Genomic DNA, 14,120 nt, shown 5'->3' with positions numbered 1-14,120 from the left:
GGCTATCTCACTGCAATTCACAGTATTCTGTCCTTTATAGCATGTAAATGTATTCGTGATGCAATTTTGTGGAATTTAAGGAAAAAAATACATTGACATATAATTGCCAGTATAATAAAATGGATTTCCTTAGTCAATTAATATTTTCTTTTGTTTCACATTTCAAGTATAATTTTAGTTGACATCTTATGTGTAAGCATATATATCTCAGAACTGAATTGTGACAAGATCCTTGACTGAACTCTGAAATCCATCATAAGTCTTATCAAATCTATTGCTATGTGAACATTTTTATGGCTGTGATTGGTTGGAATCCCATAAGCCTGAAATGTTTACAAAATTTATAGATAGCAATGAACCTTGTTTTTAAGCTCAATTGTGGAAATTTGTTTTAATTCATTGCACAATTTTTATCAAATGATCTATTCAAGCAAACATCAAGGATCAATATGCTCAGCAAACAGATCGTGTTGACCTGCACTAATTTTTGGCAACTTGATTTCAACCTTGAGTGCAACCTTATCAAATCTCCTCTGAAAAACAGAATCACCAGTATTGATGATGTACAAACTAAGAAAACAAGGTCTTCATTAGTATCTCTATTAGTCCAACTATGTTTGAAATTTCTTTTTTATTTTGTCTATAAAAACATTACATAATAAAATTTCCCAAAAATTTGTCTTAATATTTGTTTTTATTTGAAAATTGCCTTTCACATTAGATTAGGTGATACAAATTATATAATATATATATAAAATATATTCATTATATTATATATATTACTCAAATTCCTTGATTTTGTTTAGCTTTCAATCAACAAAAGGACAGATTTTAGGCTGTCTCATAAGCAGTTGCAATGAATTAGTGAGCAAAAGATATTTGCCATTACCTGAACTGTATTCTAACAATGAAAGAAAAAAAAATATATATATACATATATACAAATGATAAATCTTAGAAAAAGTGTGAAATTTTAAAAGTGTTGATAAAAATGAGAATAATGAAATGGGGTGATACAGGAATAAATCTGAAGAGCATTTTAGCAAATGCTATTATTTCATCTTTTGCATCCAAATAGCTTTTTGAATAATTTAGACCACTAATTTTGTCTTCACTTGAGCAAATCCCTCTGTTCTCTCTCTCCAGCCATTTAATTTTCATTTCTTGCTTACAATTTCTTATTCCCATTTCCTACAAACTAAATGTATACATTAAAGTGTTTATTTCTTTGTTTTTGAGATCATTTGAACCTACTTTCCTATGAATTTTTTAATCTATTGAATTGTTGCTCTTTTTATTATTTGGTGCTACCAATTCATTTAATCAGAATGTTATCATCTGGGGCACACGGGCACACAGTTTGTCTTTAGAAACCCATTTTTTTTTTTACCATTTTTAAATTTCTATGTGTAGTAATTTTTGTTGTTTGAAGTTTTAATTTTGTCTCTTGTTAAGCATACTGATGAAATTTTAAATAATTTAGTATTTTGATTTTTTGAATATCTTTTCATTAGTACATGTGTGTAATACATACAGTTTATAATTCGAGGAGTAAGTCCGTGTATAGCTTGATTCTACTTTAACTCCCTTCCCCTTCAACTTTCCCCCACCTCTTACCTTTCTCTCTAAATCCCCTTTCACAATTTTCATTCTTCCTGTTAGGGTTAACTTTATCTCTTTTTATGACAAATAAATGTTTACGTCTATTGAGGGTATCAGGTTCCTGCACATGGCATATCTACTTATTTCCCCTTCCTTTCACTCTCTCCCCTTCCTGTTGGTCTCCTGAACCTCTTCCCATTTGCAAAAGATCTCTTTGTCTCCTGCTATCCATTCTCTGTTGGGTTTTTATACTTTACCTTACTCAAATGAGACAGACTATGTGATACTCAAGTCTATGTGTCTGATGTATTTCCCTCAACATAATATTTTCCAGGTGCATCCATTTTCCTACTAATGTCTCATATTTGTCTGTCTTTACAGCTGAAAAGTGTTTCATCATGTAAAGATGTTAAATTTTCTTTATAAAATTGTCTATTGACGATACACAGCCTGCTTCTAGAATTTAGTCATTGTTAATTTGCTGATTTAAACATTGGTATGCATATATTGCTATTGTGTGATATCATTAGCTCTTTGGGAAGATACCTAGGAGGGAGAATACAGGAATAGGGAAAATTATGATCAAATGAAGACAAAAACCTAACAGGGAAAAATTTAACTCTGTATCTCCATGTCGCATATCCTGAGATGACCCTGGTGGCATGTAAGCTCCCAAGGGCTTGCTTATATATATTCCTATGCTCTTCCTGGCTGCATTCCATGGAGCCTCTCTCTAAGGCTGGTTTCAACCAATGCCTGAGGATATATTTCACATTCCTTGCATCTCTGACTTTCTGGAGTCTCTGAGACACCTTTGTTTTTATTTCCACATCTTCAAACAATAACCCTCCAGGTCTTCCTTGGAAATCTGGTGGAAACTTTCATAATTGGACAACCCTTGCACACAGCATATCTAATACAATACATCACACAAATAATGCCAAGGTCTGCCAGCACCATGAACAGTGGCCTGGACCCTGTGGACCATGGCTTTCTGGGTTCTCACTGGTAGTGTAGTTCATAGTGGTGAAATTACTCCAGGGAATCAATTTCCTGGGAGGGCCAAGAGATCTCTTTTTAAGGGAAATTTAAACATTTGTAGCCCTGCGTCTACCATAATTGGACTTTGACTGATTTTTTATTTATTTATTTATTTATTTTTCCTGCAAAGATTTGTCCTACACAGATGGGCTCAGTACTTCCTGGCAGCTACCTTCCTAATGAAGACCAGAGTTTTGCTGAGCTCCTCACGTGTGGCACAGATGTGCATCTCCACCCTTTTCTTCATGATCTTGAGGACCCATTTGTCCTTGGAGAACCTGAGCAGCTCCAAAGCACGCTACTCATAGGGGCCAAAGCCTCACCACCCCTGGATCATGTCATATACAAACTTAGTTTGCTTGGTGAGGCATCATCAGGAGCCACTGTACCTTGGTTTGCTCATGTTCTTGATCACACTGTGGCCCTTGTTGAGGACCACGGCCATGGGGAAGTGCAGAGCCATGGCTACTGCTCTTCAGTGGTTGCTACTGTGGAAGTTTCTGGTTTTGAAGTGCACCCTTATTTCAGGGTATTTAATTTCTTTTTTGATTGCACCAACTCATTCAGCATTCTTATATCCTTTGGTAACAGCATTACACACATTACATTACATTTTCTGGTCCAAATTTTTGCTCCAATTTTTGCGCTTGATTCTCCCTATAAATAGATCCAAATACGGCCATCGGTACTCATATCATTCCCTGAATGTTGGACTACCTTGAAATTTCTTCTGCTGGATCACTAGTCCACCACTGTCAAATTCAGACTCACATGAAGTCTTGGAACTTTAGCCTCAGACAAGGCCTTTGCCAGAATAGAACACAGCCTCTGAAACAATTCCTAATTAAATCGATTTTGCTAAAAGGGCCACCATAAGCCTAGACTTCCTTGTCTTCATTCTTGCCAACACTGTGATCTCCTGAACCCACTCCGATCAGACTCACCTATCAGTCTGGCCACGGCACTCTTAAGTCTTCTCCAGCCTCAGTCTCTATAAACCTTGTCTGACTCCCCCTACAAACAATTTCCAAAAGCTTCAAACCACATAGTGAGGTACAGTCACAGAAAGCAACCCACTATTCTGGTAGAAGTTTTCTGCATTAGTGAGCTTTTTCTTTTTCTTTTCTTTCTTCTTTTTTTGTTTTTCTCTTAATGTCTGGAACCATATATCTACCATACATAATCCAGAGGATCAAAAATTATTTTTCTTATTACTTACATTGAAAGTTTATTATATATTCAATTTGAAATTATTTTCACAGTGTATATGCTTTACAAATACATTTCCTGGGCTGTGGTTTTAATTTTGTTAGCATATTTTCAGTTATCTAAATGCTTTCAAAATATTTTGTTTTAGAATAATCAAATATCCAATAAATCAAGAAGCCGGTAATATTTTTTCATTAGTGATGATAATTTCATAATTGATTTAATAGTATAGTCCACTTTAATAAAAGTTGTCTCAAGCTATATCAGGTTCTATAATTTTCCAAATCTCAAGTCTAGGCTTATGTTTCAAAAATTCAAATGTTTGCTCTACAATCAGATAAAATATAAATTTTCTTGTGCCAGGAATCAAACTCAGGACATTGAGATTTCTTGGCAGTTGCTTATGCTGCTGAGCTATATCACTCGCCCATAAAATGTGATTTTTGCTATCACTAAGCACTTATTTGTACTCATTAATTTTCACAATATATTAACAAAGAGAGAAGTGGAATATAACTTTTACTTAGAGTGTGGTCATATAACTAGAAAATTTTAAATTAGTCTTGATAAAACTTGATTATGATTGAATATACAGCACTTAGTAAACCTTTTTTCAGCCCATATTTTTAAAACTGATTTAAAAACTACACCCACAATGAAAATTAGAACGATAATCTGGATTTAAAAAAATGAATGTGACAGTTTCTCCTCTTTAACACATGTAACAATATTTCTTATTTACATGTATCTTTTCACATTTGAACCTAAGCATTTCAAAAGTGTGTTTCTCACATTATTTTTCTTAGATAATTTAAATAAGTTATCCATTAGCACATATTTTATATAGAAAAATTGAGATGTTAACTGTATTTCAAACATCAAGACTAAATAATTGTTATATGAATATTAAATGTACATGTGCTATATGTGATAAAGATGTAAAAAGCTTGAATAATAAGTGAAATTAATTCCTGTGTGTATTATACTTTATATATAATATGAATTATATAATTGATATCTGCATTGGACAAGAAAATTGAAATACATATAGTTAATACAAATATAATAAAAATAATTTATGAATCTGAAAGTAATGAAATTTTAGTCAAAGATGAAAGATATCGCAAAGTTGCACATAAAGTCATTCAACTAAATTTCAACTAAATTAGGACAAATCATGTTTTCGTTAAATATAAAGCGTATGAAGAGGATCTAGAGGATACTTCTTCAATCAGAGAATTAAATGTTTCAGGTTTGATGAATCCTGTTTGCAGTTTAAAATTATATGAAATGCTAAAGCAGAAATTAGAAAAATCATTTAAATCAGTACACATGATGCAACTTAAAAGTACTGATCTTTGCATATTTTATCTTCATGTGACAAATTTAATGAAATCTTCAAAATTCTATTGCTTGATAATCAATAGAATAGTGAAGAAAATGATAGATACGCTGATCAATCAGTTGGAGACTTACAATTTCACTGCTTAGGCACAAAATAATTCTAAAAATTCTGCCTTATATGAAGATATTGAAGCAATTTAAGTGGTCATTTAATATCCGCTTTCTGGGAACACATTTTAAAATATCTCATAAATATACTCTAATCAAGTAGGGAGCAGTGGTTCACTCCTGTAAACTTATCACTCAAAAGATAGAGGCACGAGGAGCACTGTAAGTTCAAGGCAAACCTGGGTTATGTGAGTTCAAGAAAGGCCTGAAACTTATAGGAAAACTCTGTCTCTCCAAAAAAGAAAAAAAATTATATATATATATATATATATATATATATATATATATGTCAATTTGGTGAAGAAAATTATATTCTACTCTGTTGACTATATACCCAATGCCACAAAAGAAAGGTGAAATAAAATCTGTCACATTCACTCACAATATCAATAGTTCACATAAGTGTAAATAAATCCTGTAAAAGGACAGTAAAGCACAGCAAAGGTGTTCACTCATGGGAGCCTGGCTGAGTTACTCTTGCCAGCATCTGCCTGTGAAGGGGCCATTTTCTGCTACTGGTTTTGTGCCCTTCAAATTCAGGAAGGACCTGTCTTATTGGAAGTGTTATAAACTCCTGTAATCATGAGAAACTGGAATCACTGCTATACATTTAAGACAGAAAGGAAAATACCTAGATCTTAGAGGATTCACAGAAAGCACTTCTGCGTGCTTGAGCATGAATATGCGAGGATTCTAACTATCTAAAAATGACCAACTGACCAAAATAACACATTTTTGCTTTGTGAAAAACAAAAATCTACAAAATGCCATGGGGATGGAGATAAGGACAATGATTTTCAGTGTTAAGAGCAATTGTGAGAGCATATATGTAAGGTTAATTCTTAGAAACTCCACATAGAAGAGTGCATTTTGAGACCTCATTCTCTGACATGGGGGGAAAAGATCATCGCACTGTCATGAATTCACTCTTGTAGTGCTGAGAAGGGTAAAACTGCAAATGATTGATACGTAAGTATTAGATTACATCAGACAACTTCAAATGTGCTCCTCTTTATTTTTCTTTATCTCTACAAAATAAAGCTCTCTTATTGTAATATTAAACCTTGATAGAATTAGACGCTAATGATGACCAGATCACAGAAATGATCTAATTTCCCTGTCACATACGTTCATTTCTATTTTATTGGCAAACAATCCTCTCTACATAAGAATTATACATAAGGAAGCGTTATTTTGAAGGAAACATTAATTGCATAATACCAACATACAACATAATGCATTGAAATGTTTGAACATACAAGTATGACGGTATATTTGAGTCATTTTTCAAGGTTACATATTTTAATACTTTGTTCTGAGCAACTATTAACTTGATTGCAATTTAAAAATTCTTAACTGTCACTACATACTGCTTATATCAAAAATTAGACTACTGTGCAAGTTAAAGAGAAATTGATAGAGAAGGCATTCTCATAATAGGAAGTAAAATATGGTAAAATATAATTTAAGTTACAATAGAAACTCTAAAGTCTGATTATGTAAATTTGCAATGTTTGCAAAAACATTTACAAGTCAATTTTGAGATACAAAAGCAATAATTTGGGACTTTGACTAGTAAGTGTTAAGACTAATAATATAGATTATGTAATATAGTATAAATATAAAGACATTAATGATCTTAACATATAAAATAGAGCATAATTATGTGGGTTTAGGGACAATATAAGAGGTGAAAATTTTTAAGAGTAAAATGATTTTATTCTATTACCAAACTACTTCCAAAAATTAATGTCAGATTTTTTTCAAGCTGTGGCTTTCATATTTATTTATCTAGCAGTAGAATGAATACTGTTTTAGCACATGGAAAGCGCCACACGTACAAAAAAGTGATTTTCTGTTGTTCAGAATAGATAAAATATCACAGAACACACCTTGAGAACCCTTGTACTGAAAAGAGCATAATGTAAAACAGTGAAGAGATATAAAAAGTCAAACTTCTAGCGTTCATGTCTACAATTATGATACTAATCATAATAAATTTTTTCACCAATCTAAGACCTATTGAAAATTACTACCTTTCATTTGTAATCTTACATTTGTTAAGATTCACAGCCAGACTTATAACTAACAGTGAATATAGAGCTAAAGCGCCCCACTTAACTCTGTCAAGGTTAAGAAAATAATAGTTAAATTGCACAAGCAAAGTCAAGTTGATGTTATAATGCTACACTTTCCCTTTGTTTTATGTGTTACAGATGCTGTTAAATATTTTGGACCAATTCCTTTTATAAATACTAGCCTATTTTTCTACTTTTCTTCCTTTCATGAATCCCTCTTTTCCTTTTCCTTCCATCTCTCCTGCTTTTCTTCTACTCTCTACCCTGTATGCCTGAGTAATTATGCTTTCCCAAGATTTTGGACTATTGCTTAATTTTCTCCTTAAGAAACAAAATAATAAGACTCATTGCCCAAGGAGGTAACAATGTCCTTAACAGAAACCAGACTGTTGTTTTCATGTCCAGGCCATGATCTCATGCTTCACTAAGCAGGCAGTGTGTTCAGGACTCTCACTGTCTCTCTCTCTCTGCCTCACTGTGTCTCTCTCTGTCTCTCTCTCTGTCTCTCTCTCTGTCTCTCTCTCTGTCTCTCTGTCTCTCTCTCTCTCTCTCTCTCTCTCTCTCTCTCTCTCTCTCTCTCTGTCTCTCTCTGTGTGCCTCTGCCTTTCTATCCTCCTTCTCTCCTCTAATGATCCAGAGTAACATAGGTATTCTTTTGTCCAAAGTCCCTTCATTTAATTGAAAGTTGTAACTTGTCTTCTAAGAAGACATTAATAGCTGAATTAAAACTCTACTGATACAAGAGGAGAGAGAAACAGTCATGGGAAGGATACATTTTCTTTTAGAAAATGATTTTCATTGTTCAATGGAGAAAATCCCAAACAAATTAAACAGAAGCTCTGCAGATAAATAACTTATTTGCTTTGGTTTGCTGGTATTTTATTTTTACCTACTTCTTCCTTCAACTCCTTCATGTTAACACTCTGAACTAAAAGCATTGTAATCTGAAAGTCAATATACTGAAAAGTATCTGTTAAAACCTCACCTTAGAGAAAAAGCACTGTAGTTCCCTGAGCTTGCTGTCTCCTGTTTTGTTTATTAGTGGAAGGATTTCCCACACACTCCTGGCTGCTATTCAAAATCTACATCTAAATGCATACAATTCAATAAGATCAAGGCTCTGTCTCTTTTAGGAGTTGTTTACTTCAAATATAAATTTTAACTTCAATTTATAGTTGTGAATATATTTTTTCGTTCTTCTGTCAGTATAAAGTATTAATTGGTTATTTATGAAAGCTTATGAAATTCAGCAAGGCAAAAGAAGCACATTTTGAAATTCATAATAACTACTTTCAATCTTTATAGCAGTATTTTATGGAGAAGAAATGTAACCAGAGACTTGCGAAAATACAAGTGTGCAAAAAAGCCTTACTCTTGCATTTTATATTTATGTTCTGACTATGCAACAATACGGCAAGGAAAGTTAATAAAAAATAAAGTTGAGGTAAACATATGTCTTGGGTATATCTTTTCTGGCAAATTCATTGCACTTAAAGCATTGTTTTATAATATAGAATACAGAAATCTGGAATTACACTTGTTCTTTTTTCTTTAATATTCATAGATATATGCAAAATCTGAAAATAGCTAAATTTATAATGTGTTCACAGTACAATTTAAAAAATACAAAAAATAATAATTTTAGATTATGAAATATTAGCCTCATGTAAAGTACTGTAAATATGATTCTGCCTATGATCGTATACATTTTGACAAGTCAGAAAATTTAGTTCTTATTTTATGTGACATTTTCAGGGCAGGTTGCCATCATGGCAAAGGTAAAGAATCTGATAGCCTCTCAAATCAGTATGACAATTTATGCTTCTTCCAAATGAAAAAAAATAGGGCACTATATTAGTGCTAAGTGTCTTTTAAATATTAAGAAAACTTATGCAATGATTTTTCAATGGATTAAACAGATTATCTGACAGATTACTAAACATTAATTTATAAATTTATCAGCCATGGTTCACATTTGTTTACCATTTCTAAGATACACGTATTGTGCATGTTGTTGGACTGACTACTGTTTATACATTCCTTTCGTATATGATACATAGCCAGTGACATGTTATTTCTCTGAACACTACTTTCATAAAACTCATCTGTAAATTCTTTATATCTTTAATTTTAGTTCATCCTTTTATTATTTTATTTTTAATTTTGCTTTAATCCTGTTTGAGATTGTAAAGAGAATTTATTTTGTCCCATTAGTTTAATTTAATTCACCTACAATGTATGCAATCCTTTAAACGATGTTAATTCCCAGTGTATTTCCCACTACCTAAAAACTTAAGGCATTCATTGAGCTTAGTGTGACAAATGTTAATTAAATTATTTGTTTAAAATGGATACAATACTAATAGTAATTTTGCTATGAGGTTCCATGCAATCATTTTCATATTAAGAGAAAATTTAATGAAAGTGTAATTATTGAAAACAACCATCACTAATATGATAAAAATCATATATATGTATTTATATATATATATGTATATACATATATATATATATATATTCACCAGATTTCTTAAGATCTTAATATATGTCAAAAATACGTAAAATTTTTGATTAAGGAAATATCCATTCAAATCTCACCGATTTACTTTATCTTCTGTCTTATGAAAGTTGAAATATCACTGAGAGTGTTAATTGCAAATGTTTATGTCTAGCTCCTAATTTTCTTCGTTTTAAATATAGTATCAGTAATTAACTGTAAATGCTTTAACGTTCAGAAATCTAAAAAGTGTTAATTACTTGAAAATATTCTTTCAGTCTTCCTGGAAAAGATAACTGTAATCTCACATTTTTGTAATACACAGAAGATGAATACACATTATTTGACTCAAAATTTCTGTATCTTTGAATCAAAGATACCATCATGTAATTTTTAAATGTTTTTGGCTGGCGTGTTCATTTACTTTTTCATATGCATATTTTTTAAGATTTTAATTATTATTACATTGTGTAATAATTATTATGTAATTTGTATTATGTAATTGTTACATGTTTACACTCAATTCGGGAAGCTGGAACATGTATATAACATACCTTACTTCCTTTTTCATCTCCTTTCCCTTTCTTCTCTCTCTCTCCCAAAAACCAATTTCTTGATCCTTTAAATTTTTGTTCTTCTGCACACATGCTGCAAACATAGTATATAATGTTTACATTCCTTGTATGAAGTTAATCCATGTACATAATGCATCAAATGTTTCCAACTCCTTTTCTCCATCCCTCCTTCTGCCCTCCACCTCTTCATCACCTTCCACTTTGAGAAAGATTATCTATCTACCTTCTATTATTGATCTTCTATTTTGCTCTGTATTTTTACTTTGAATTTCTCATATAAAAGAAGTCATGTAATATTTAAGCCTATATATTTGATTTACTTCTCAAAAATGGTCTCCAGTTGAAGAAATTTTCCTACAAATAATTTGCTTGTCTCCATGAAAGACTAATCCTGTAACATGTATCAAAACTATGTTTTTTTTTTTAAATTCATTCATCTGGTGATGGACATCTAGCTCACTCCCAAGTTTTAGCTCCTTTGAGTTGTGCTTGTCCAAGCATGTGTGTGCTTGTATCACAAAATATGCTGATTTTAATTTTTATGGCACATAACTACAAGGGGAGTAGCTGGGTCAAATGGCATTTCCAGTTTCAGTTTATGAGATTTCCACACAGATTTCCATACAATTATTTTAGTAGTTTATACTCCTATCAACAGTGTAAAAGGATCCCTTTATCCCTGAAGTTCCACTGGCATCAGTTATTTGATTTCTTGACAATGGCTATTCTTTTGGAGATGAAAAGTAAAACAGTGTTGTTTTAATGTGCACTTCAAAAATGGCCAGCACTGTTAAGTATTTCTTCATGTATTCGTTGACTATTTGTACTTTTTCTGTGAAATGTGTATTTATTTTGTTTCTCATTTTTTTAGTTTAGTCTATTTTGTAGAGGTATATTTTTTAGACCTTTTTAATGTATTCTAGATATGAGTCATCTCTCTGAGGGATAGCAGACAAATGTATTTCCCCATTCTTTACATTATCTTTTCTCTGTTTTGGTGATTTCTTTTCTTGTACAGAATATTTTTAATTTTATGTGATGCCATTTTTTGACTCTTGTATCTGATTTCCTGAATAACTGAGATTCAGTTCAGAAAGTTCTTCACTGTGCCTATGACTTCAAGAGTTCTACCTCCCAGCAGTTAAATATTTCTGGTTTTAACATGTAGTTCTTTGAGCTATTTTGATTTTATTTAGTATATGGTAAGAGATATGGGTCTAGATTTAATCTTCCGTAGGTAGGTAGCCAATTTTTCTTACATCGTTTATTAAAAGGGTATCTATACTCCAATGTATGGTTTTTGGTGTCTTCATCAAAGATCAAATAGTTGATCCCTGGCGGGATCTTTTTAAAACCTCTGCAAATTCAATGCATAATATTATAACATCCACTGATTTTAAAGTTTCTTGATTCAATACTGATAATTCATTGATAATCTCCATTTCTTCTGAGTTTTCCCATTTATTGTTGTGCATTTTTATAAAATAGTTAATACTATTTTCATTTCTTCAGTGTCCATTATGATTACAAGTGTTTAAGTTTCTAATTGCATTGATTTGGGTATTTTCTATAATTTTTTAGCTTTGCCAGAAATTTGTCCATTTTGCTTTTTTTTTTTTTTTAAGAAAATAACATTTTGATTCATTACTTTTTTTGTATTCTTGGGTAGAATCTCAATTTCATTGATTTCTGCTCAGTTTGGATTTTTCTAGGGTCTTGAACTACATCATTAGGTTATTTGACCTAGTATTGTTTTTGTGAGATGAGCGTTAATAGTTATAACTTCTCTTATGACTCATTTTACATTGTGTCCCATAAATTTTGGTGTTTTACTGGTGTTATCATTGACTTCTGCAAATGGCCTTATGTCTTCCTTGATTTATTTTGTGCACATTGCTTAGTTAATAGTATACTGTTAATCTCCATGTGTTTGCATCATTCCTGTGGTTTTTCTTCTTTCATTTCTAATTTAATTTCCTATGATAATATGATGTAATTTTCATTATTTTACATTTAATTAAGGTATTTATTGGCTGGAATGTTGTATATTTTGGAGAATATTTCATGTGCTGATGGAAACAATGAGTTTTCTTCTGTTATTTGGTGGAACACTGTAGATCTAAAATCATTTTGTTTGAAAGATTTTTTTCAATTCTAGTCTTGTTTATTGTTTTGTCTACTTGATCAGTTTATTTCTGCTAGTGGGATACTGAGGTCTTAAACTATAATTGATGTGGTCTTTTATGTACAGCAATTGTAGTCTTGTTTATTGTTTTGTCTACTTGATCAGCTTGTTTCTGCTAGTGGGATACTGAGGTCTTAAACTATAATTGTGTTTGTGTTTATGTGGTCTTTTATGTACAGCAATATTTGTTTTGTGAAGTAGTGCACACTGTTGTTTGGTGCATACGTGATACTGTTACCTCTTTCTATTTGATTGCTCCTATAACCAGTAAGGGATGGCCACCTTTGCCTCTTCAGTTCTGATTTCAAATACCTCTTGTGTGTATTTCACACACAGCAAACTAAGGAATTTCTGCCCTTTTTTTTAGGTTCTTTTCTTATCGTTTGATTTTGAGTCTTTGAGCTTCTTTTCTGTTTAAATGTTTTTCTTCTTTATTAAACAGCATGACTATGGATTCTGTTTCTTAATCTACTCTGGCAGTTTGTATTTTGATTGGTGAATTGAGACCATGCACACTGAGAGATTTGCTGAAAAGTACTGAGTTATTCCTATCATTGCCTTATTTTTCTGTTGCTGATTCTGTCTTTCTGTCCACTCCACTGTAACGCCTTCCTGGTGAATTCATTCTATTATATCTTCATTGTTAGCTTCATGGTCTGTTCCTAGGGTATGCTTCGGAATCTTTGGAGTGCGAACCTGCTGTTATCATGGAAGCTTCTTGTTTTTCTATGTATTTTGAATAATGGTTTTGCAAAGTATCATCCTGAATTAGAAGTTGTTTGAAACTGTTCACTCCCCAAGATTTCCTGCTCTTAAATTTGTCTAGAGAGGTCCGATGTAATTCTCGTGAGTTTCTTTTCATAAACAATGTGTTGCTTTTCTGTAATTACTTTGAAGAATCTGTTCTCCTGTTGGACTTTCAGGATTTTGACTACAAGGCTTCACAGACAGTTTCTTTTCTAATTCTGGCTATTTAACATATCTGTATGTTAAATTCTTTTAGACTATTTGGAAAGCTTTCACCTATTAGTTCTGTAAACAGTTTTTTTCTTAAGCCATTCATACCATCATTTGATATTTCATTAATTCCAATTTATCCTAGATTTGCCATCTATGAGCTGTTGGATCCTTTGTTTTTCACCTTTCTTGTTTTTAAGATATATATATATATATATATATATATATATTGATCATCAACAACAGCCCTGTCTTTTAGTTCTGAGATTCTGGCTTCTAATCGGTCACTTACATGATGCATACTTGCGGTAGAAATTTGAGTCTCATTAATTTCTTTTGGAGCCACTCCTTTGACTCAGATTGCTTTCTATGATTGTCATGCATTTTTTGCAGCTTTTTGATTATCTCTTCTATTGTTTTAGTAAATGTGTTACTTAGATTCACTGATTATTTGGTTTAATTGA

The 14,120-nt window shown here is 31.9% G+C and overlaps 1 pseudogene; it reads right to left on the bottom strand.

Annotated features, from left to right (window-relative positions):
- Window positions 1-2,794: 2,794 nt before the first annotated feature.
- LOC100729200 (large ribosomal subunit protein eL36-like) lies at window positions 2,795-3,106 on the bottom strand (annotated as a pseudogene).
- Window positions 3,107-14,120: the final 11,014 nt, after the last annotated feature.

This window comes from Cavia porcellus, unplaced genomic scaffold, assembly GCF_034190915.1.
Source record: "Cavia porcellus strain 051 isolate PalLab524CR breed Dunkin Hartley unplaced genomic scaffold, mCavPor4.1 scaffold_14, whole genome shotgun sequence".
Taxonomy (NCBI): Eukaryota; Metazoa; Chordata; class Mammalia; order Rodentia; family Caviidae; genus Cavia; species Cavia porcellus.
This window is presented reverse-complemented; position numbering and strand designations above follow the sequence as displayed.